The sequence below is a fragment of the Gopherus flavomarginatus genome, chromosome 6 (assembly GCF_025201925.1).
Source record: "Gopherus flavomarginatus isolate rGopFla2 chromosome 6, rGopFla2.mat.asm, whole genome shotgun sequence".
NCBI lineage: Eukaryota > Metazoa > Chordata > Testudines > Testudinidae > Gopherus > Gopherus flavomarginatus.
Genome location: NC_066622.1, coordinates 54,488,926 through 54,511,681, shown reverse-complemented (window position 1 = coordinate 54,511,681; position 22,756 = coordinate 54,488,926). Strand labels below are relative to the sequence as shown.

The following is a 22,756-nucleotide window of genomic DNA, read 5'->3' as shown; positions in this document are numbered from 1 at the left end:
GCCTCTTTGGCTGCCTGTTCTCTTTGGTAGGCTGCCTGTTCTCTTTGGTAGGCTGCCTCTCTGATCTGTTCTTCTCTTTCTTTCATCTCCATTTGTCGCCTGTGTTCAGCTTCTTTGAATTACCCTTCGGCCTCAATTTTTGCCTTAGAAGTCATGATTCCTGTTTTCTTGTGTTGGGGTGCCCTCCGGTGTTTATTTTCGGAACTGCAGGTTCTGTTGCCTCCTGAAGTCTGCCTAGCAACAGTGCTTTTTTCCTTTTCTCTCTCTAGCTAATGTTCAATGAAAGGAAACCAGAAAAACCACTTTATTTGCATGCATATAGTGCTGGTACTGGAGGGCTATTGCATGACAAAAGACCCTTAACAGTCTCTTAATGGCTTCTCGCTTAACATGTAAGCCACAAACTGCCAGAGAGAGCAGAAAAAAAAATTCTCTCTGGTTCCCTTTTAAAACCAAACTGTTTCTCTCTGCTAAAAAGCCCTTAGCAGAGAAAAGAAAAATATAATATTCCTACTTGCTTCTAGATTCTGTCTATATCCCACCACTGCTACACCATATCATAACCTTAGTCCCAGATTTGGACCTTAGCGTCCAAAATATGGGGGTTAGCATGAAAAAATCCAAGCTTAGTTACTAGCTTGGACCTGGTACCTGCTGCCACCACCCAAAAAATTAGAGTGTTTTGGGGCACTCTGGTCCCCCTGAAAAACCTTCCCTGGGGACCCCAAGACCCAAATCCCTTGAGTCTCACAACAAAGGGAAATAATCCTTTTTCCCTTCCCCCCTCCAGGTGCTCCTGGAGAGATACACAGACACAAGCTCTGTGAAACTACACAGAGTGACTTTCCCTCTCTGTTCCCAATCCTGGAAACAAAAAGTATTTTCCTATTTCCCCAGAGGGAATGCAAAATCAGGCTAGCAAATCCAACACACAGATTTCCCCGATTTCTTCCTCCCACCAATTCCCTGGTGAGTACAGACTCAATTTCCCTGAAGTAAAGAAAAACTCCAACAGGTCTTAAAAGAAAGCTTTATATAAAAAGAAAGAAAAATAAGTACAACTGGTCTCTCTGTATTAAGATGATACAATACAGGGTCGATTGCTTAAAAGAATATTGAATAAACAGCCTTATTCAAAAAGAATACAAATCAAAGCACTCCAGCACTTATATTCATGCAAATACCAAAGAAAAGAAAACCATAGAACTTACAATCTGATCTCTTTGTCCTTACACTTAGAAACAGAAGACTAGAAAGTAGAAACTACTTCTCCAAAGCTCAGAGAAAGCAGGCAGACAGACAAAAGACTCAGACACTAAATTCCCTCCACCCAAAGTTGAAAAAATCCGGTTTCCTGATTGGTCCTCTGGTCAGGTGCTTCAGGTGAAAGAGACATTAACCCTTAGCTATCTCTTTATGACAATTATAAGTGATAACAAACAAATCAAAGCAGATTATTTAGCAAATAACCAAAACTCAGACTAAGCCTAACATACTAGATGGATATAATTTGAATTAGCAATTTCTCACCCTGACTGATGGTACAAGCAGTCCCCCAAGTTTCCATACACAAGCTAAAAATCTCTTGATCCTGGGAGCAGCACTTCCCCCACATCCATTTTTGTTTCTCAGGTGTTTCCAGAAGTTCTCTTGTGTGGAGAATGAGGCCAAGAGATGATGTCACACCCCACCTTATGTAGCTTTTCGATATGGTGGGAACCTTTTGTTCCAAACTCACTTCCTAGTCCAGTTTGTGGAAAAATACAGGTACTAAAATGGAGTTTAGTGTCATGTGGTCTGGTCACAGGCCCTGCTGAGTCATAGTAGCCATGACTCATAGGCTGGCTGAAACATTCACAGGAAGGCTAAGCTCTTCCACAGTCCATTGTCTTTGTTGAGCCATCAACACTGTCTGGTTTCTTCATTGTTGTACCTGAAAGGCTCATTGTGGGTGTTACCCAGAGTAAGCACATTTGAAATACAGATCCAGAGTCAATATCCATAACTTCAGATACGAACATGATATGTGCACACAAATAGGATAATCATATTCAGCAAATCAGAACTTTTCCAGTGACACCACACATGATACATCTTCTGCAAAAGAGATCATAATTATGTCCTAATCATATTATAATCATACCACTATGATGAATATGGGGGTGTAGTGTCAGATAGGTCCTAATTTCAAGGCACAGGAGTTGGGAATGGAACTTCCCCTCTTTGTGGAATAGGAAATAACCCTCCAGCCAGGGCTGGGACAACTTCCCAGACTCTCAGTGATGAAGCCTGAATCTACTGACATTTCATTAATTACCACCAACCCCAATCTTTGTGGCAACTGTAAACTTTATCAGTGATGATTTTGTACTCTCTTCTAAGTCATGGATAAGAATGTTAAATAGCACAGGGCCAAGAACCAATCCCTGCAGAAACCTGCCAGAAAGAAATCCACTCGATCATGGTTCCCCATTTACTATCAGAGTTTTTAATCTATTTAATGTATGCCGTGCTTATTTTGTATCATTCTAGTTTTTTTTAGTAAAAATATTGTGCTAATCAAGTCATGTCCCTTACGGAAGTTTAGGTATATTACATCAATACTATTAGCTGCAACCAAACTTTTGCTCTCATCCAATAAGGATATCCCGTTAGTTTGATAGGCTCTATTTTCTCTAAACCTTTGTTAATGGGCACTACAATTCTGACCTTCTAACTTCTATTCTTTATGATTGACTTCCCCTTTCTTCCATATATTTTATTTGGAGAGTGCTTGGATTCCTACCAGGGAGCCACTATCAGGGTCCAGAGACAGCCACATCTCCTATATTAAGCTCTGGCTAGTAGCTATGTGATAAATGTGAAGACCCTGCTTCTGTCTGTCAGATGGGAGACACAAAGGTTCTCTCTTTCTACCCTCTGATGCCGCCTTGCTGCTGTAAGCAAGGTGGGGTGGGACTCTGTTAACATGTGCCTCCCGGAGCTTCCATTTCCCTGGTGCTGCTGTTCCGTGAATAGTGGGGTTGTGAGTGGGTCAGCAGGTACTGAGTATTGGACTCCTGCTCTTTCAGGGGCCGGTGACCTTCGAGGAGGTGTCTGTGTATTTCTCCAGGGAAGAGGGGACTCTGCTGGACCCCACTCAGAGAGCCCTCTACAGAGATGTGATGCAGGGGAACTATGAGACGATGGTCTTGCTGGGTAAGGATTCCTGTCCCTTCTGTTCTTGGAAGGGGAAATGAAGAGTGAAGGTTCATGCCACCCCCACAATGCCATCTGTACCCTGTCCTGTTTCAGCATCACCCCAATAGGCCAGTAACATACATACTACCAGAGACCCTCCTCTGCTGCAGAACACTTTGGGAACAGAGCACAGGAGCAGCATCACACAATGTCAAATATCTCCTCTTTACTCAAGTAAAACTGGGGTTAGGTCCAGCATAATGAACGGAAGCTTCCTACCCCCAGCCTTCTCTCAAACCCTGAGCCTTCTCTACCCAAACCAGAATGTGCTTTTGGTGTAACAAGCAGGCGGCTGGAGTCAGAGCTGCCAGTCCAGGGTTACTTATCATACAGACACTCAGTGCGTCCTTGAACGCTGGCTGGGAGTATCCAGACAGGGGAGCTCCAGCAGCAGAACACTGAATCTCACCCAGGATTACAGATGACACAACTCCTCGCTGATATGGATTGCACCTCAGCATGTGAAAATGGCCTAGGTTGGTAGTGACATTTCTTGAGACATGGAGAGTCTTGCTCCCATATCACCAGGTGTAATAAAAATAACAGGAAAGGCCAATTATGGAAAACTGATTGTTCAGCTTGCTTTTGACCTGCATCATATTTTGCAATATATTCCAAATAAGGAAATTAACGTGCAACGTATTTGTCATTGTTTGTGGTTTTAAGCTGTAAAAGGCTTGTGTGATTTTTAGCTCGGGAACAGTATTCCAATAGCTGTCGCCCCCTGCGTGCTTGTAACCAAGAAAAGAGCCTCAGGCTGAGCTGATTCAAATATTAATCCTGTGGTCGTTTTCCACAACAGCCTCAATAGGTCCCTGTGATGGAATGTAAGGCTACATCTAGACTACCCACCGTATCGGCGGGTTAAAATCGATTGCTCGGGGATCGATATATGGCGTCTCATCTAGATGCCATATATTGATCCCCAAGCGCGCTTATATCGATTCCGGAACAACACCAACCCCAACGGAGTTGCTGATTTGACAGGGGGAGAGGGGGACATCGATCCCGCGCGGTGAGGATGGGTGAGTAATCCGATCTTAGATATTCGACTTCAGTTACGTTATTCACGTAGCTGAATTTGCGTATCTAAGATCGATTTCCCCCCGTAGTGTAGACCAGCCCTTAATGTCTTCACACCTTCCCCCTGCAGGAGAATGGCTGTTTGACCAGCTGTTTGCCTTGCTGTCTGTGAGGAACTGGTCTGTGGGTGTTCCCCAGAACTGTAACTTTTTCAGTAATATCATACTGTAAAATCTCACAAGTTTACATACAGTGTTACTACACATTTTAAGAGGATGATAATATTCAGTAGGTTATGCGTTTTCTAATGATACCTCACAAGCCATACTGGGTACAAAATTGATCATAATTTTCTAGAAGAGTGAACACAGGGGTACAGATTGACACAGTGTCTGTGTGTGTGTTCCCAGCAGATATGTGGGTATTTCAAGCCCTCCTAAGCACAATGTTTGGCATCTTCAAGGACCTGGGGAACTGGTCCCGGGAATTCACTAGTTTAGCAAGTGTGAGACTGCATGGAATTGTGAGACACTTTGGTATTAATAATAAAATAATAGAATCTGATAAAATTGCAATGAATCATGCTAGGTATGCCATGTAAAGTGTCAGTGAAAATGTTATGATTTGCCAAGTATGATAATTTTGTTTCTATGTTTCTGTCACCTTTGTATTGTGAGTTACAGATATGTAAGGTATATCTGTATTTCCAGACTTGTGCAGTTGTTCTGGGTGACACCCCCAGACATATTGGCATCAACATTGCCTAGCATGTTTGATGGCCCATTGAGGGTCATCAGCTGTACAATGAACCTATGGACCAAGGGGATACACCTATTGAGTCAGCAAGACATGCCGGGGTTTGCCTGTGTAATGAAACCTCCAAAGCTTTTCCATGCCATGTGCTGTGAAGCTTGTGTTTGGGACACAGGAAGTACAAGCCACATGGCAAAAGGAATATAAAGCGCAGCTGCATCATCTCCATCTTGTCTTCAATCCCCCTTCCTACCTTTGGAGCAACTTCTCTACAAACTGGACCCTGGAACAAAGGACTGAATGACCCATCCAAGCTGTGGATGCGTTCCAGACAGACTTTCAAGCCAGCAACTCACCAATACTGCTAAGAACCTGATATATCCATTTTGGAATGTATCTGACTGCTTTTCCATTTAAATTCTTTCTGCCTTTCTTTCTTTTAAACCTTTAGTTTAGATGCTAAAGAATTCTCTGGAAGGATGGAATTTAACTTAATTCTTTCATTTTTTCTTTCTTCTAAACATATAGTTTAACTGCTAAAGGATTGGCTGGCAGCATGGTATTTTGGATGAGATCCAAACTTGGGTAATGTGGCTAACCTTCTACCCACCCACTTCCTGGATCCAATTAGGATCACTCTCCTGCTGCCCTCTGGCCATGCTGTATCACAGTGAGCAGAGTTTTGAAATAACCTCTCACTGTACGGGACCTAGTTGCTGATTAGGAGTCAGAGAACTGTCATGCAATAAAGGGGGCCGTGTGATTTCTTTTTTCAGAGTCTCGTTAACCAGTGTGTAGGATTAGAAGCACAGTTTGTGACTGGTCAGTGAGTTTAACTTCAGTGTTAACCACCAGTATGGGGAGCATCTGCTCTCCCTTTTTCAGCCTGCTCTGACCTTGGCATTTTCAGTGAGGACTGCCCCAGGCACACTAGGTCACACTAAGCACTGAAGATAAATTAACAGAATGTTTTTGATGATCAAGTTGTATGAAATCAACTGAACTCCTTTGTTCTCTTTCATCTGAGCGGAGTTTCTGGTTTTCCAACGTGATATGATCTCCCAGCTGGAACAAGGGGAAGAACCATGGGTCCCAGAGCTCCAGGGTTCAGAGGAAAGAGAGATCCTGAGATCTCCCCGCACAGATGAGGAAACATTAAACCAACTCAGAATCTGTAAGTGCCTGAAGGAAACATCTAGGATGCTCTACAAAGCTCTTGGGAAGTCTCTCAGTTCATTATTGTCCATAGCAGGGGTCGCATTCGCAGGGTAAATATAGCTCAAGGCTTCCTCTAGATGCTAGCAGACACCGGGCAGTAGCTTTCTCCCTTCCCCCTGTGAAGTTGGATGGGATGTGAAGGCTGAATTGATCCCCTCCTCTCTCCTGTTGGGGGGAGCGGAGTTCCTGATTTTTATTTGTCCTCTCTCCAACACTTGTTTTGGTTTGGCCTTCCCCTTTCCATCCCTGTTTGATGTTTCTGTCTCTATCACAGCAGGTGATGCAATGACGTGTGAGGTTCAGCACAGACCAGAAAAAGAGCAGGGAAACCAGCCAGGGGAGAAAATGGATAAATTTATTTCCTGTCAGGGAACTCAGAAGGGCCTTAAGGAAACCAGAATACAGCAGGAAATCTGCAGGGAAAAGCAAAAAAAATACATGTGCTGAGTGTGGGAAAAACTTCACTTACAGATCAGGCCTTTCTCAACATCAGGGAATCCAGACAGGGGAGAGGCCCTGTGAATGCAATGAGTGCGGGAAAACTTTCAGTCGCAGCTCGCACCTTATTGGGCATCAGAGAATCCACACAGGGGAGAGATCCTATGAATGCAGTGAGTGCGGGAAAACTTTCAGTCGAAGCTCACACCTTATTCAGCATCAGAGAATCCACACACAGGAGGGGTCCTATGAATGCAGTGAGTGCGGGAAAACCTTCAATCGCAGCTCTCACCTTATTCAGCATCAGAGAATCCACACGAGCAAGAAGCCCCGCAAATGCCGTCCGCGGGCCTGCACGACTCGTAAAGTGGTGATGTAGAGAAATCTCTGTATTAACTATCTCTATAAATCTTTATAACGTTGCATTGTGTTATTTTGTATTAAGTATCTTTATCTTTATGACATTGCATCTGGCATGATGTTATTTTGTAATTCATATGTCTTGGCATTGTGCCTCTCTATTTTCATACAACTTTGTATTAGATCCCTATATAGAAAATTGGTAGAAAACTTTGTATCAAATGTTATAGCCCCTAAGGATAGTATAGTTAAAGTAAAAGAAAACATGTGCCTTTTTGCTAGAAGTAGAATAAGATCTTCCCCCGCACTCTGTAATCAATTGCTCTATTGACTGAATGAGGTGTGAATGAGTGAGGCTTGGAAGACACCCACCTCCAGACAGCTACAACAGTTGAAGAGGGAATGGGAGCCAGAGCAAAGGACAATACAACTTGTCAAGTGGGCCCAATAAAGAAGAGCAGACATATTGATGGCCTCAGGGATTAGAAGCAAGCACCTTCTTTAGAAAACACCCTCTTTGAGCAGCATTGGGACAACACCCAGAGAAAAGCATCACAAAGACCAACGGACGCAGACCCAGATTTTGAATCTGGTCTAGATTTGCATAAGAGGGAAGCTGCTATAAATGCGAGGTGTCTTGCAGAAGGACCCCAGATCTCGTCTTGTCACCATCGGACCATCGATTTGGATCGGTAGAAGCCCGGCTCCACCCCTCCCCCATCTAACTCACCTGGCCAGTGCAGTTAAGGGGAGCAACTAGTTGGTAACAACAGCAAGATGGAGTGTGTTTATGTCTGTGTTTGTGCGTGAATGCATGACTGTGATATATATCTCATGTGCATATCATAGAGTATTAATTGATACCTGTATTACTAATAAATGTGGCATTTTGCCTTAATCCCTCTGAAAAGTTGCTGTACAGTACTTTGAGTAAAACAGCGAGGGCCACAATACTCCAAAGAAAACAGCTGAGGACCAAAACCCCCCGGCCCTGCGGAAACACCCCCCACTCAGGACCTCCCAGCCTGGCGGAAACACCCCACCCAGCCCTGCAGAAACAAACCCTCCTTCCCCAGCGCCGCCCCACCGAAACAGCTGTGGGTCAAAAAGGAAGGTTGGTGGTGGGGAGGTGTTACTTGATGTTAAATCAACCAGGGAATCCCAGCCAAAGAGGTGGCTGGGAGCCCTCAGGGTCAAATTAAAGGGCCTGGGGCTCTGACGACTGGGGGAACCCGGAGCTTTTCAGGGCTGGGGGAGGGATTTAAAGGTCCCAGAGCTCCTGCTGCTGAGGGGAGCCTGAGCCCTTGAAATCCCAGCCTCACTCCATCCCCTGGAGCTGCCGCCAGGATTCAAAGGGCTCTGTGCTGCCTGCAGCCACAGGGATCCCTGAGCCCTTTAAATCTCAGCTGCTGCCGGGATTCAAAGGGCTCTGGGCTGCCCGTGGCGGTGGGGAGCCCTGAGACCTTTAAACCTCAGCTGCGGCCGGGAATCTCTGCGAGCAGCCCAGAGCCCTTTGAATCCCGGCCGTGGCTGGCAGGCCGGCTTTAGGAAGTGCGGGGCCCAATTTGAACATTTTTGGCGGGGCCCCGCAGGGATGATTGGGGAAAAAAAAAGCCTTTCAGTTCTTAACAACCGGTTCCCTATAAAAAGTTCTGCCACAGTATGTATTTTTCGTACTAGTAGGGTTACCATACGTCCGTATTTTCCTCCCAGATGGCGATTTAAGAACCAAAAAGCCTGACATGTCCGGGAAAGTACAGATGTATGTTAACCCTACCTAAAAGTTCTTTTTTAAAAAGATGGGTCTGAACTAGAAATGAGCTCTGCCACTCCCTTAGGGTGTGCTAGGGTGCACATGTGTGGGTCCCAGCTGCTCCCTGCCCATCTCATTGAAGCAGGTGTGCAGGGTTACTTCCCTTGGAACTGCAGGGCACCAGTGAACATGGGGCTGGCTGGAGGTGGGGGAGGGGGAGGATGCGAGAGGTAGGGTCTGGTGCAGGCTGGGCAAGGGGTGTGGGGCAGGCTGGAGACAAGAGGTGTGGGGTGGGCTGGCTGGCTTCAGGCAGGGCCACAGGGAGGGTGCGTCATGGGTTGGCAGGGCTGGAGACAAAGCAGTGCGGGACTGGCTGGCTTCAGGCAGTGGGGTGCGGCAAGGGTTGGCTGGAGACGGGTTGGTGCAGGGCTGAAGGTAAGGCAGGGGGTACGGGGTTGGCTGGAGACAGGGCAGGGGGTGCAGGGCTGGTGCGGGCAGGGCAGGTAGTGTGGCAGGGGCTGGCTGGAGACAGGGAAGGGGGTGCAGGGCTGGCTGGTGACAGGGGTTGTTGCAGGGCTGAAGGCAAGGCAGGGGGTGTGGGGCTGGCTGGAGATGGGCAGGCTGCAGGCAGGAACTGGTGCAAGCAGGGCAGGAGGTGCGGGGCTGGTGCGGGCAGGGGGTGCAGCAGGGGCTGGCTGGGGACGGGCTGGCTGCAGGCAGGGCAGGGGGTGCAGGTACAGGGGGTACAGCCCATCCTCTATGGTGAGTGCCTCCTTCTCCTCCTCCTCCTCGTCCTCCTCCTCCCCCCTCTCCCACTAGGGTAGCAGCAGCAGCCTGGGGCTTGGGGGCTATTTCAAGGGCCCGGGGCGCCCCTGCTTCCACTGCCTAAGCTCTGTCAATAGCCGCAGGAACCCTGCGGAAGCGGCGGGGCTCCAGTGGCTATTTAAAGGGCCGGGGAGGTAGAAGTAATGGGAGTCCTGAACTTTTTAAATAGCCCCCAGACCCCGCAGCCATACCCCAGGGCTCCAGCAGCAGGGCTCTGGTGCCAATTTAAAGGGCCTGGGGTTCCAGCCCCTGCTGGGAGCCCCAGGCCTTTTAAATTGCCCCCTGGGGAAACTGGGCCACCCTGGTACAGCGCACTGGCTTTTGCTGGTACTGGGGCTTGGGTGCTGGGTCCTCTTAGGAGCGAGGCCGATTCAAGGGAATTGGTTAAATTGGCCTAAAGCCGGCCCTGGTGGCTGGGATTTAAAGAGCTCTGAGCTCCCCGCCTGCCTGCCCAGAGCCCTATAAATCCTGGCCGCGGCTGAGATTTAAAGAGCTCTGGGCTCCCTGCGGCTGCGGGCAGCTCAGAACCTTTTGAATCCCGGCTGCGGCTGAACTTTAAAGGGGTTTGGATTCCCCGCGGCTACGGGCAGCCCAGAGCCCTTTGATTCCCGGCTGCGGGACGCACAGTGAGACATCACGGGCCGCATGTTGCCTGTGGGCCGTATGTTGTGCAGGCCTGGCATGGAGGGGCAAAATAGGTAAGAAATTTCCGTGGCCTGTCACTAGCAAATAGTAGCCACCATGGATCCTGCCAGAGGTGGCTACATCTTAGCACTGTGGGAAGCAACCCTTCACAGAGACCATTTGTCTTGTGGTTTGGGATACTTCTTAAGACATGCTGCACTCAGAGTGACCCCCTCATCCTGTGCCAGCTGGAGAAAAGAAAAGGGGCCAGCCAACTCTCCCACTACCAGCTGCGAACCACTGATCCCCAAACAGGGGGAGGCCTCTGGCTTTGATGTGTATTAAATATCAGGCTGGTCTCTTTCTTTGGCAAATATCTAACAGAGCTAAAAGAGGGAACAAATGATCCTCAAAGGAGAGGGGAAAGACAATCACTGGGAAATTTAATCCCCTGCAACATCCAGAATGGAGAGCGACTCAGGGCAACAGCTTCCCCCGAAGGAAGAAGTTTTTGGGATTTAGAAACATAAGGAACAGCACAAAACTTGAGAGGATTGTTAATTGACATTTGATAATGACACAGAGGGAAAACCTGAGCTTTCAGATCAGTGTTCAGAAATGAAAGACAAAGGGTGGAAATCAGAGATTTTGGATCCATTTTGCAAATTATAGAGAGGAAAGTGGAAAATCAGAGGGATTTTATATCAGTTGTTGATAGGAGTTAAAATCTGAGTGTTTCACATGAATACTTGATAAATGAATAAAGAGGAAATGGGCAACATTTGCAAACATTTTGTGTTCAATAATCTGAGAAAAGGTGTAAATCTGAGATTTTCTTATTATTTTATAATTAGAGACAGGAAAATCTCACGGCATATTCAATTAGAAACAGACAACTAGAGAGAAGTGGGGCAAATGTTTAGGTTATTTTATTTGAATCTTTGAGATTTGCAAATAAATTGTGTCCTAAACTGCATATTTGATAACATGAGAGGAAAACACCAAGATCTGAGGGGAGAGAGTCACTTTCCTGTCAGGGCCCAGTGCTCCTTCCCCCTTCCCCTCCCCCTCCGGGGTCTCTCACTCACTGGGGGCTCCAGGCGGGGCTGGTGCGGTCAGAGCCTGGGGCTGCCTAGGGGGCAGGTCCCAGCTGGAGAAAGCCCCCCACCGGCCAGGATAGGAATGTGCTACTGGTAGCAGCCTGGGGCTGGACCCTCTCTATGGAGGACACTTGCTCCACCTCCCCTTCCTGGCCCTTCCCACGCCCTGTTGCCAGCAGAGAGTGGCCCCCCCAGCCCAGCCCAGAGGTGTCCCTGTCTCAGGCCCCCCCCAGCCTCTGCCCAGTTCAGAAATCACTCGGGGGAACCATTTCCCACCTACACAAGGACAAATCACTGCAGGTGAAAATGGGGGGAAACACCTCAAACCTGAGATCTGAACTGGCCATTGGCAAAGGGGAGAGAAAATGGGGCACAATGGGGGGAGGGGAACAGGGAACTTCTCAGGGGTTTGAGGGAAGGGGGTGTCAGCCTGGATGTTGCTTGTTGCTCTCTAGGGAGAAAGGGGGCAGGACAGGAGAGGAGGGGGGTCTCCACGGAGGGGGCAGTGGTAATTCCGAGGGGATCTCAGCCCTCCCTTTTTCTCCCGCTCCTCAGGGGTCACCTGCTCTTCTCCCCTCGCCCCCCGGCCATGTTCCGGCTGCGCAGACATTTTCCATCCATCCCTTTCCCAGGTCTCCCCCTTCCGCAGCCCCCGCTTGACCCCACGCAGGGACTGCTAGGTGTAATGCATGTTCAGTAGGGATTTCTCCCCTACTAATGCTGGGGTGTCCTTCTCCTATAGGTTAGCCTACTAATGATCTCATCTTGGTGCCATGTGTGTCAGTTCATTGCCATGGCACTCGTGTGCTTAGACATCTGAGGATGCTCTATAGAAAAGCTCCTTGAGTGAGGTGATCCACAGGGAGTAGCTCAAAGCTCCAAAGTGCCTGGCCAGGGGCAGGACATTGGCACAGCAAGGGCGGGGTGTGGCAGTGACATCACAAAGGCCTTTTGCAGGACCTCACACTATTGGTTAAAGACTATTGGGGAGCAGGTGGTGACCTCACAGAGAGATCCTGACATCAGTCAGGGGCCAGGGGCTAGGGAAACCTCAGAGACCCCTGTGGCTTTGCTTCAGCAAGTCTCCTTCTCCAGGTCTCTGTCTGAGGACTGAGAGAGTATTCGGGTTCACGGACGTGAGCGCCAGGAGAAACCTCTTTCCAGTTTTCTCCTTCCCTTGTAGTGATTTTACTAGAAAACAGCCGTCCCTGTTTAGAAGGTAAGAGCCTCCTGGAGGTGTGAAACCTGTTCAGTCTGATCCATCTGGTGAGAGTTGAATTCTAGGCATGGAAAACATGAGCTTAAGGAGGCAGAATTTTATTCCGCACCTGGGATTTTGTCCCTTAGAATCATGGGGACATTATGGTTTGTCCTTTGTGTTTCACCGTTTCCTCCATCCACCTGTCCCTCCCTCCTTTCTCTTCATCTCTTTTTTTGTCCTTTCTCCTGTTCCCCTCCCAACACCAGGACGAGTGTGTGCGTGTGTGTTGCGGGGGAGTGCTCTGCAGCTCTCACTGTGGGAGTTCCACCCAAAAATGTGAGGCTGAAATAGTGCTCAGGCAGTCAGGGCTGGATTAACCTTTTGTTGGCCCTGGCACCAAACATATTTGTGGGCCCCAGTGTAGTCACTGTGGGCTCCGAATGTGGGCCTGCTGGGGCAGTGCCATTGGTGCCTTCGTATACCCGGTACTTAACCTCAGAGACATTTTTCATTTTGATCACACAGCTCTCCATGACTATATGCATTGCCATACACAGCTCCCTCAGCCCGCGGGTTTTCTTATTGAGCTGTACACCCATGTGGGTTTACCAGTGTCCACAGTGAGCAGAACTTTCATAGTGACCAAGGAAACTCCCCACAGATTTATCTCTTTCCTCATTCAGACCTTCTCTAGCCATGTCTCCAGTTCCCCCCCATGTCACCAGTCACTGCATGTGGTCCTAGTCTCAGCTCAAAGTCCTAAAGCCAGCAGACACCTGATCAGTTCTGACAGATCCCTCCCTCAGCCCCCATCCTGCCATGTGAGCAAGCCACCTGCAAACACCATTTCCCCAAAGTGAGGACTTAGCCCTTGGGAATCTGAAAACACCAGCGTCTCTCCCTCTGCTCCCATCTACGTGCTAGTCTGCTACCTGGTCACCACCACCTCTATCAATACTTGTTTCCTTTCTACTTTGGACATGCTCCCAACCAGCTGGAAGCTCCCTCTGCAAGCCTGACCTGCTCCCGCCTTCCCTGCTCCCCCGACATTCCTTTCCTACTGGTGACCTCTGTTCCTTGAGGTTAACTCCAGTGTCTTTAGGTGCTCTAGCTTAATGGCCCCAGGAGTCATAGAGCCACTTGTAGTTTCTCTAGCTACAGCCATGGGGCAACTGTCAGAGGCCAGCCTTAGACAGCTGCAGCTACTAGCCACAGGAGCGGAGGCAATGCCAAGGCTGAGCATGCTTGAACCTTGCAAGGGCAGCACTAGGGACTCTAAATCCTCAGCACTGGCCCTAGGCAGCTGCAGACTCTGGAGTTAGGCACTTTCCTCCTCTAGGTTCCTGCATGGTTACAGAACTGCAGTAAAGTGGAACAATTTTCAGCTTCTGTGATTGGAAGATGTCTGGATCCATCTAATAAGACTGTCCTACATAAATGAGGAAAGTTGAGATGCCTTTATTATTCTTTTGTTCCATTCTTTGTTTCTATGGGGAATTTGCCAGTGCACTATCACTGTCTTCCTTTTAAACAAACAAAACTAAAACAAAAAGTGTAATGGCTGTTGAAAATAGCAATTCCAGTCCTCGTTAGCACTGTGAAGACCCCAACGTTTGTTGCTCAATTTTCTCCTACTTTTTCTACAGTAAATGACAGTGGATCAGCATATTTGATTTGGGAGAAATGAAGTAGCAGCTGCCCAAATTGAGCTTGAGCACTCCTGATTTTGAGGTGTTCAGATCTGGAAGGCAGGGGCTAGATTCCCTTTCTGAATATTAGATACATCTGGAAAGGAAAAGTCAATTTCTATTTTCATGGCTCAGAAGTGGAAATCCTCCTGTCCTGTATCTGAAGCTGTCCAGGTCCAGTAGAGCCTCCCCTTCCTTCCTTACCATTTTACCTTCTGGTGGAATCCACATACCTCCCTTGCCCAGCTTCAGATAGAGAGGGGCCCTGTCCAGTTAGTCCATCCAGTTCCATCTTTGGGGCCTGCCAGGCGCGGTCACACCAGCATCCCTAAGCCTGACTGGGGAAGTCTTTTGAGGGGGTGCTACCTGGGTCAAAGCCTTCTACTCCTTGGTCACACCTCTTCCCTATTCACAGGTGGCTCCCCCTTCTAGGAGCCAGGCCCCCAGCCACAGCAAGCTGCAGCGCATGGAGTCTCACAGCTTCCCCCCTCCCTTTCCTGTTGATAGCAGCCAAGGGAATGTTGTGAAATGTTCCTTCTCTGCTCCAAGGCAGGGAGCTGGTCAAGGAACTACAGCTCCCAGGGCCCTATGGGGTCTCAGCTCCCCTACTGAGTCCAGGCTGCTCTGAGGCTCCCTTTCTGCAGAGGGGAGCAAGTGACTATTACAGGTCCCTTCAGAACTTGGGCCTAGCACTATGGTACCATGTCAAATCCAGTACTGCTCCTAACTCTATTCAGCTCTGCTGCTGGCAGGATCCCTTCCCATTGTTTTTGTTTCCTGTCTCCCCTCCAAGGAGAAGCTCTGCATTGTTCCTGTGTGGGGAATTGAACCCAGGCTGTCTGGGTGAAAGCCAAGAATCCTAACCACTAGACCACATGGGACTTCTATAACACGTTTACATGTTCATATTCAATAACACAATTAAACGTAGCCATTCAAAGTAGCCATTTAAAAGAAGCCATTCAAAGAACTTCAAAAACAGACTTCAAAGAGAAATTGCAGAGTTACAACTGATCTGCAAACTTAACACCATTAATTTGAGCTTGAAGAGGGACTGGGGAGACTGGCTCACTACAAAAGCAATTTTCCCTCTCTTGGTATTGACACCTCCCTGTCAATTACTTGGAGAGAGCCACATCCACCCTGACTAAATTAGCCTTCAACACTGGTTCTCCCCTTGTATGGTAACTCCCTTTACATCATGTTCCAATATATATTTATGCCTCTATCTGCAATTTTCACTCCATGCATCTGAAGAAGAGGGCTTTTTACCCACAAATGCTTGTGTCCAAATAAATCTGTTAGTTCTTAAGGTGTCACCGGACTCCTTGTTGTTTTTGTGAAATAAAAGCAAAATGCACTCTAAGCTGATCTTAACCCTTTCAATGCCCTTACAAACTTAGATGCTTCTCACCACAGGCCGGCTGGTGGCTTTTCAGCCAGGCTCTCCCCTTTCGTCAGCGCTTCAGTTGCTTGGTGTGGGGGTGTCTGTAGATGTAGGTGGACGAGAGAGACAAAGCATGGCAAATGTCTCTGCTTTTATCATGTCCTTTCTTCCCTTTTGGCTTTGCTCCCCCTTCAGAGTCAGGTGAGCATCACTGCGTCTCTCCAAGCAAGTCTGAGCAATTCCCCTGGGGTGTCCTCTTGCAGGTAAGTGATTGCACTGTAGCTCCCTTGCTGAACAATGGCTGTTGATGGGTTGTTTGACACCCTGTCCGGGTGTTGGTTACTTTCCTTGCTGTTGTCACTGGGGAGCTAATATTTGGCTGACTCCCCCACCTTACAGCATAGTGATAACCACACTGCACAATTCTCATAACTTCATATGCATGAATGGTAAACATCTATGGGTAGAGAAATGACTTTCAGCAGATCATATCCTTTCCCCTGATACCTTACAAGGCATGCTCTGCATATAAGATCATGATTATATGAAAATGAGGAGTATGGGGGTTACAGCACACTCCCCCAAAGGTACAGAATGTCACACTGAGATTCTATTTTCATTTGTTATGTAACAGCATTAAAGAGATCCAGTGACTGACCAATGGAATTTTCAAGTGCTAAAATAGCAAGCGCTGTTGGTCTCTCATTGGCCATCAGCGACTGAAGATACGGTTTAATGAGCCAGAGCTTCAAGGCGAGGGTGGCTCTGTCCACTGCCTTCCGTTGCGCTGCTGGGCACCAAGTCCCTGACGGTCAATATGTGAAGCCGGGAGAAGAGAGTGGGGTGGCAAGCGGTGGTAGAACTTTTGCCAAAAGGGTCTAGCTGTCCAACTTCCTCTTCGTACTGCTGGGCCCCCGTTGCCTTCAGGTAACACAGGAACTAAGGCAGGAATAGGGTGAGGAAGCAAGTAAAGCCGAGCAAGGAAGGCAAAAGTTAATCTTATCTTCATGGGTAGCTCGCAATGACGTCCTTTTTCTGTGCCACAGCTGACAACAACATCCCAGACAGAAAAGTAATAGGCGACAAAGAAACCTAGCAGCTGCTGAAACGGTTCAGTTGGGAGCGTGCTAGACTAACAGGCTCTTCTATCCTCCTTTATGCACGGGCGGGATGTTTTCTGAGAGTGCAGCAGTTCCTTTAACTGCCACGAGTCCCTCATTTCAGGCTATGCAGCAGGAAAAGACAGCATGGGCTTCTGCACCGAGTTGGCCCACCTGACCTTTCATTCTTCTCTTGCTCTTTGTCAGCAAGGAGAAGAAAAAGAAGCTCTCCCTCATGCTGGAGTCACACGGGCGAGGTAAGGACGACTTCCTGAGTGCTGGCTCCAGTCCTCTGCCCTGCCAGCTGACCTATCGAGGGGCTACCACCACATTCTCTAGATTTGTCCATCGGTCTGTGCCAGAGTGAGCAACAGCTCAGTAGGTGGAGTTTCTGTAGTGTAGTGGTTATCACATTTGCCTAACACGCAAAAGGTCCCTGGTTCAAAACCAGGCAGAAACATGCTGGCTTCCTTTTCCCAGATCCCCTTGTTGTTCAGAAAGGCCACTCCTCCTATTGGTCTGTCCCTCGGATAACTCCAACCCCTGCATGACGGAGGATGCTGACAGCAGTGGAAAAAGCACCTTGGTGTCAGGCTGGAGAACCTAGAGTAGTTAGGCCAGTCACCATTTAGAGGCTTGTTTACTTGGCCACCTCTGCTGTTGGAGGTTGGCCTATAGAGGCTCTCACTTCCTGCTGGGCTCCTTTGCGTGACTGGCCAAAGGAGGAAGTGAGGCAGGAATGGGGCAATAGAGGAAAGTTGAGCTGAGGAAGGCAGGGAAGTAGCTGTGCGGCTAAGTGGGGTTAGTAGAGCCCTACCCATTGCTTCCCTCCTCCCCTACCCCTCCTGGGCTACCATGGCAGTTATCCTCCCATTTGTGGGATGAAGTAATAAAGAATGCAGGAATTTGAAACAACACTGACTTTATTGCTTCTGCAAGCAGGGATCAAAGGGGGGAGGGGAGCGCAGCCTCCAGCTGCTATGAATGAACCTGGGAGTCATTCCCATCTTTGTCCAGGCACCCCCGGCCGACCTCACCTAGGCCAGTCAGGAGCACTCACGGGACGACGATGATGGATACCTGTCCTACTGTACCGTCTGCCGTCCGCAAGGGAAGGGAAGGGGATGCTGCTGTGTAGTGCTCCAGCACCACATCTGCCAGCAGCATCCAGTAGACATACAGTGACACTGAAAAAAGGTGAGAGAGGATTTTTTTCCCTTTGCTTTCATGGGGGCAGGAGGCGGGGGAACGACATATACTCTGAACAACCCGCGACAATGTTTTTGACCCTTCAGGCTTTGGGAACTCAGCCAAGAATTCAAATGGTTTTTGAGGAGTGCGGGAAGTGTGGGATAGCTACAATCCTCAGTCGCCCCTCCCTCCATGAGCGTCCATTTCATTCTTTGACTTTCTGGTACGCTTGTCTCAGTTCCTTAAGTTTCAGCACTGCGTTGAGTCCCTATTGTGGCCTCTGTCCATCATAGCATTGGAGATTTTTTCAAATGTTTTGGTATTTCGTCTTTTGGAACGGAGTTCTGATAAAACAGATTCATCTCCCCATACAGAGATCAGCTTCAGTATCTCCCGAACAGTCCATGCTGGAGCTCTTCTTTGATTCTGGGACTGCATAGTCACCTGTGCTGATCAGCGCTCCACGCTGGGCAAACAGGAAATGAAATTCAAAAGTTCACGGGGCTTTTCTTGTCTACCTGGCCAGTGCATCCGAGTTCAGATTGCTGTCCAGAGCAGTCACAATGGTGCACTGTGGGATAGCGCCCAGAGACCAATACCGTCAAATTGCAGCCACACTAACCCTGATCTGACATGGCAATACTGATTTCAGCACTACTCGTCATCAAGGAGGAGTACAGATACCGGTATTAAGAGCCCTTTATATCAATATAAAGGGCTTCTTTGTGTAGACGGATGCAGGGTTAATGTGACATAAACTCGTAGTGTTGACCAGGCCAGAGAGAGCAGCAGGTTTCCCTTTTGTTTCCTGCTTTCGTTTCCTTGACTATTTTCTCCTCTGCACCAGCTTGCTGTATTTGTTTGTGAGTCTGACTAGCTCAGTTGGTAAAGTATCAGACTTTTAATCTGAGGGATCAAGTCCCTGGTCAGGTAATAAACTACTCATTATATCTTAAAAATCTGTCTTTCTGGAGTCTTCTTTGATGTTTTTTCTCTTCAGGATTTTGCCTTTTCTAAGAAGGGCCTTTGTGTGTGGAGGATTGAAGGGGCAACTTCCTGACAGCCCCTCTGTCCTTGCAGGCTGGAGGAATAAAGGCCTCTGGGCATATAGCATGTTCCTCCCCTGCACGCACACACACAAAATATCCCTATGGAATTAGAATCACCTGCTGCCTTCCCCTGTTCTGCTGGATCCCCAAATGAGGATACTCTTCAGCCTAAAGCCGTGTCCCCTCTTTGCCCAGTGCCCCTCAGTCCCAACCCTCAGTCCCTCCTATGCTCACTGCTCCTCACTCCCAACCAGAGCCTGCTCCTCTTCACCCTTCTCCTCTGTCCCAACCCACAACCCCCTCCTATTCCCAGTGCCCCTCAATCTCAACCCACAGCTCCTTCCTTCCCCCCAGCAGCAGGTGCTTCAGACCCCCTCAGGAAGATTTTCTTGCAAGGTTTCGTGTATGAGTCTTCATGTGGATTTTACAGTAGGTTGGGAATATGTTGGGTTGCTTGCCAAAATGATCACTTTTGGCTGGTGTTGGATTCCCAGTCTCCTTGTTATTGGGACAGGAGAAATAAAGGGTTGTTGTCCTTGTTGTGTGAATCGAGGGCAGCAGAACTGTGCTTGGCAGACCCAGATGGAGGGACTCACCCTCAATTCAATAGCACTTGCTTGGCAGGGGACATTGGTTCCAAAGCCAAGTGGGCTGGGGCCTGATTCCTCATGCTAAAATTTATGTGTTAGACCAACTTTAGGACAGGGTGGCTGTGGAGGGGTGAGTGAGTCCCTAGACAACATAGTGAGTACGGTGGCTTCTTATTTTCCCCCTTTTCCACCCAGGATGGCAGATGAACTCTACAGAGGCACCTCTGGGCTTGCACTGACTAAGGACAACAGCTGTGAGTGGGGTGCAGAGAGGAGATGGCTCATGTTAAATGACTTTTGGTTGCTGGACTTACGAACCTTAGGGAGAAGGACACTGCCCAGCTTATTTGTGGGTGGGTCTTTTCCTCATAGTTTAGATTTATGTGTTGGGGCTGCTGACATGACTTCTGCGAACCCTGGGCTTGCATTGCAATGTAGACATACCCTGAGAGTGCAGCTATACTGAGATAAAATCCCTGTGGCCTGGCTGGCCTGGATGATCTGATTTGGGCTCCTGGGGCTCAGGTTGTGAGGCTAAAAACTGCAGTGTAGACATTTGGGCTCAGACTGGAGCCCAGGCTCGGAGACCCTCACCCCTTGTGGAGTCTCAGAGGCTGGGCTCAAGCCCAAGTGTCTACACTGTAATTTTATTACCCTGTCGCACAAGCCCCACAAGCCTGAATCAGCTGACCCAGGGTTTGAGAATAGTGACTTGGGTGTGCTAATGGCAGTGTAGACATAATGCTAGGCTATGTCCACACTGCAATGAAACATCCAGGGCTGCCCCATGCCAGCTCCGGCTCCTGGGGCTTGTGCCGTGGGGTGGTAAATTTGCAGTGTAGACATCTCAGCTCAGGCTCAATACCGGGGTCTGGGACCCCACAAGGTTGGGAGGGAGTTTAGCAAGCAAAAAAGGTAAAATGGCAGTGGAGTATTACCGTGGACTCAGTGGCATTTCTCCATTGGTCTGTCTGCTTTGGGGCAGGGACAATAACACGTCCTGCTGCTTTTGTTGTTTCAAAGGGCGGTTTAGGATTTTCATTCTCAGACACCGGGCACAAAGCAGGACTCAACCCTCAATGCAAATTAATTGAGCTGCCCACAGATTCTGGCAGCCACAATGAGCATTTGGTGCAAGAGCTCAGACCTGCCCCTGTCTCAGAGGGAGGGGGTCAGCTGCGAGGGGACTGGACCACTGTCCTATCAGTTCTTATCTCCCAAACTTTCAATAACTCTATTATCAGTGGCTCTGAGCATAATTTAAACCGTAAGAAAAACCACACTGGGCTAGGCCGAAGGCCCATCTAGCTCTGAATCTTGTCTTCTGACAGTTACCAATACCATGTACCCCAAAAGCCACTCCCCTAGGGACCTGAACCCAGGATCTCCTGTTTATAAGGCAAGTGCTTTAGCCAGCTAAGCCATGGTGCTTGCATCTGGTTAAAACACAGTTTCTAACCACCTTCGGTCGGCAGCTCGTGGCTGGTGTACACACTGCAATGCCACATCTGGTGACAAAACTGCCCTGTTTTGGTGACAAAATAAAACCACTTCGATGAGAGGCCTAGAGCTTTTTGCAGCAAACTTAAAGGGACAGAGTGCCAGTGTAGATGCTGCCGTTCATTATATAACCATAACTGGCCTCCTCCAGTACCCCATAATGCCTGCCGTGAACTTGCCTGCCCTGCATTCTGCTACAGAGCCATGGGACCCTCCCCTTTCATAGCTCCAGGAAGTTCTGACAGCTAAACCTGCTGCTCTGCTCCGGCAGCCAGGAGCAAATCTCTGCCGTGGATGCTGCTCTCTCCCGCCCTGCAAACACAGAGCAGGTGGCAGGAGCTTCCTTACAGTGGGGGCGGTGGGGCATTGGCATCTGAACTGTGACAACCCCATGATACCCCTTCCTTCGAGGAGGCTTTTACCTTCTAAACAGGGACAGCTGTTTTCTAGTAAAATCACTACAAGGGAAGGAGAAAACTCAAAAGAGGTTCCTCCTGGCGGTCACGTCTGTGAACCTAAATACTCTCTCAGTCCTCAAAGAGAGACCTGGAGAAGGAGACTTGCTGAAGCAAAGCCCCAAGGGTCTCTGAGGTTTCCCTGGCCCCTCACCCCTGTCCTGCCTGGCTGATGTCAGTATCTCTCTGTGAGGTCACCACCTCCCCACCACCTTGGACCAATAGTCTGAGGTCCTGTAAAAGGCCTTTGTGATGTCACTGTCACACCCCTCCCTTGCTGTGCCAATGTCCAGCCCCTGGCCTGGACCTTTGGAGGTTTGAGCTACTCCCTGTGGATCACCCCACTCAAGGAGTGTTCGTTCTAGGCAGCAAGCCAGCTAGACAGGAAAACATCAGACGCTTCTCCCAATGCTACACTCAGTTTTTCAGAAATTAGTCAACTTTATGGCCGGAAGAGACCATTAGAGCATCTAATCTGATCCCCTGCATATCACAGGCCTCCTGTATGACACAAGAGCTACTTTGGGTGCAAAAACATTCCAGAAAGGCATCTAGTCTTCATTAAATGACATCAGGAGATGGCGAATCCACCACTTTCCTTGGTAGCTTGTTCCTGTGGTGAATCATCCTCATTGCTGAATTTTTGCGCCCTATTTGTAATATGAATTTCTCTTTTCACTTTTCGGCCATTGGGTCTTGTTATGCCTTTCTCTGCTCGATTAAAGAGCCCTTTAATACCCAGTCTTTTCTCTCCCTGAAGGCACTTCAACACTTCAGTGAAGTCACCTTTCAATTTTCTTTTGATAAGCTAAACAGGTTGAGCTCTTTCACTACTCACTAGAAGGCATTTTTCTCCAGCCCTCAGAACATTTGGTGGCTCTTTGCTGCCCCAGCAGAGCAGTTTGCAGGGACCACTGGAGTGGTTCGTGGAATGGCTGGTGGAGTGGAGCGGCTCAGACTCCCTGCTTGCAAGAGGGGAAGTATTGCCTCCTAGAGGCACCCAGGGGGGTGATGTGTAATTGTCCCAGGTCACTGGGTGGGGGCTCGAGCCAGTTTTGTATTGTTTTATTGAAGCAGAACCCCTAGATACTGAACCCAGCCCTTGTTTCTGCCAACTCAGAGGGGCAGAAGAGTTACAGGAATTTATCACACAACCCTCCCTGTTCCCATGGGGAGAATCTAGGGAAGGGGGAGTCATTCCTCTCCTGTGCTCCCAGAAGAACTGCTAGGACTCCTTCCTGCCAGCTACTCACTCCTGGAT

General features: G+C 48.7%; 1 non-coding gene across 1 annotated transcript; it reads left to right on the top strand.

Moving 5' to 3' along the window:
* Positions 1 to 17,097: 17,097 nt before the first annotated feature.
* TRNAV-AAC (transfer RNA valine (anticodon AAC)) lies at positions 17,098 to 17,170 on the top strand. Its single transcript has one exon. It is a non-coding gene; the product is annotated as a tRNA-Val (tRNA).
* Positions 17,171 to 22,756: the final 5,586 nt, after the last annotated feature.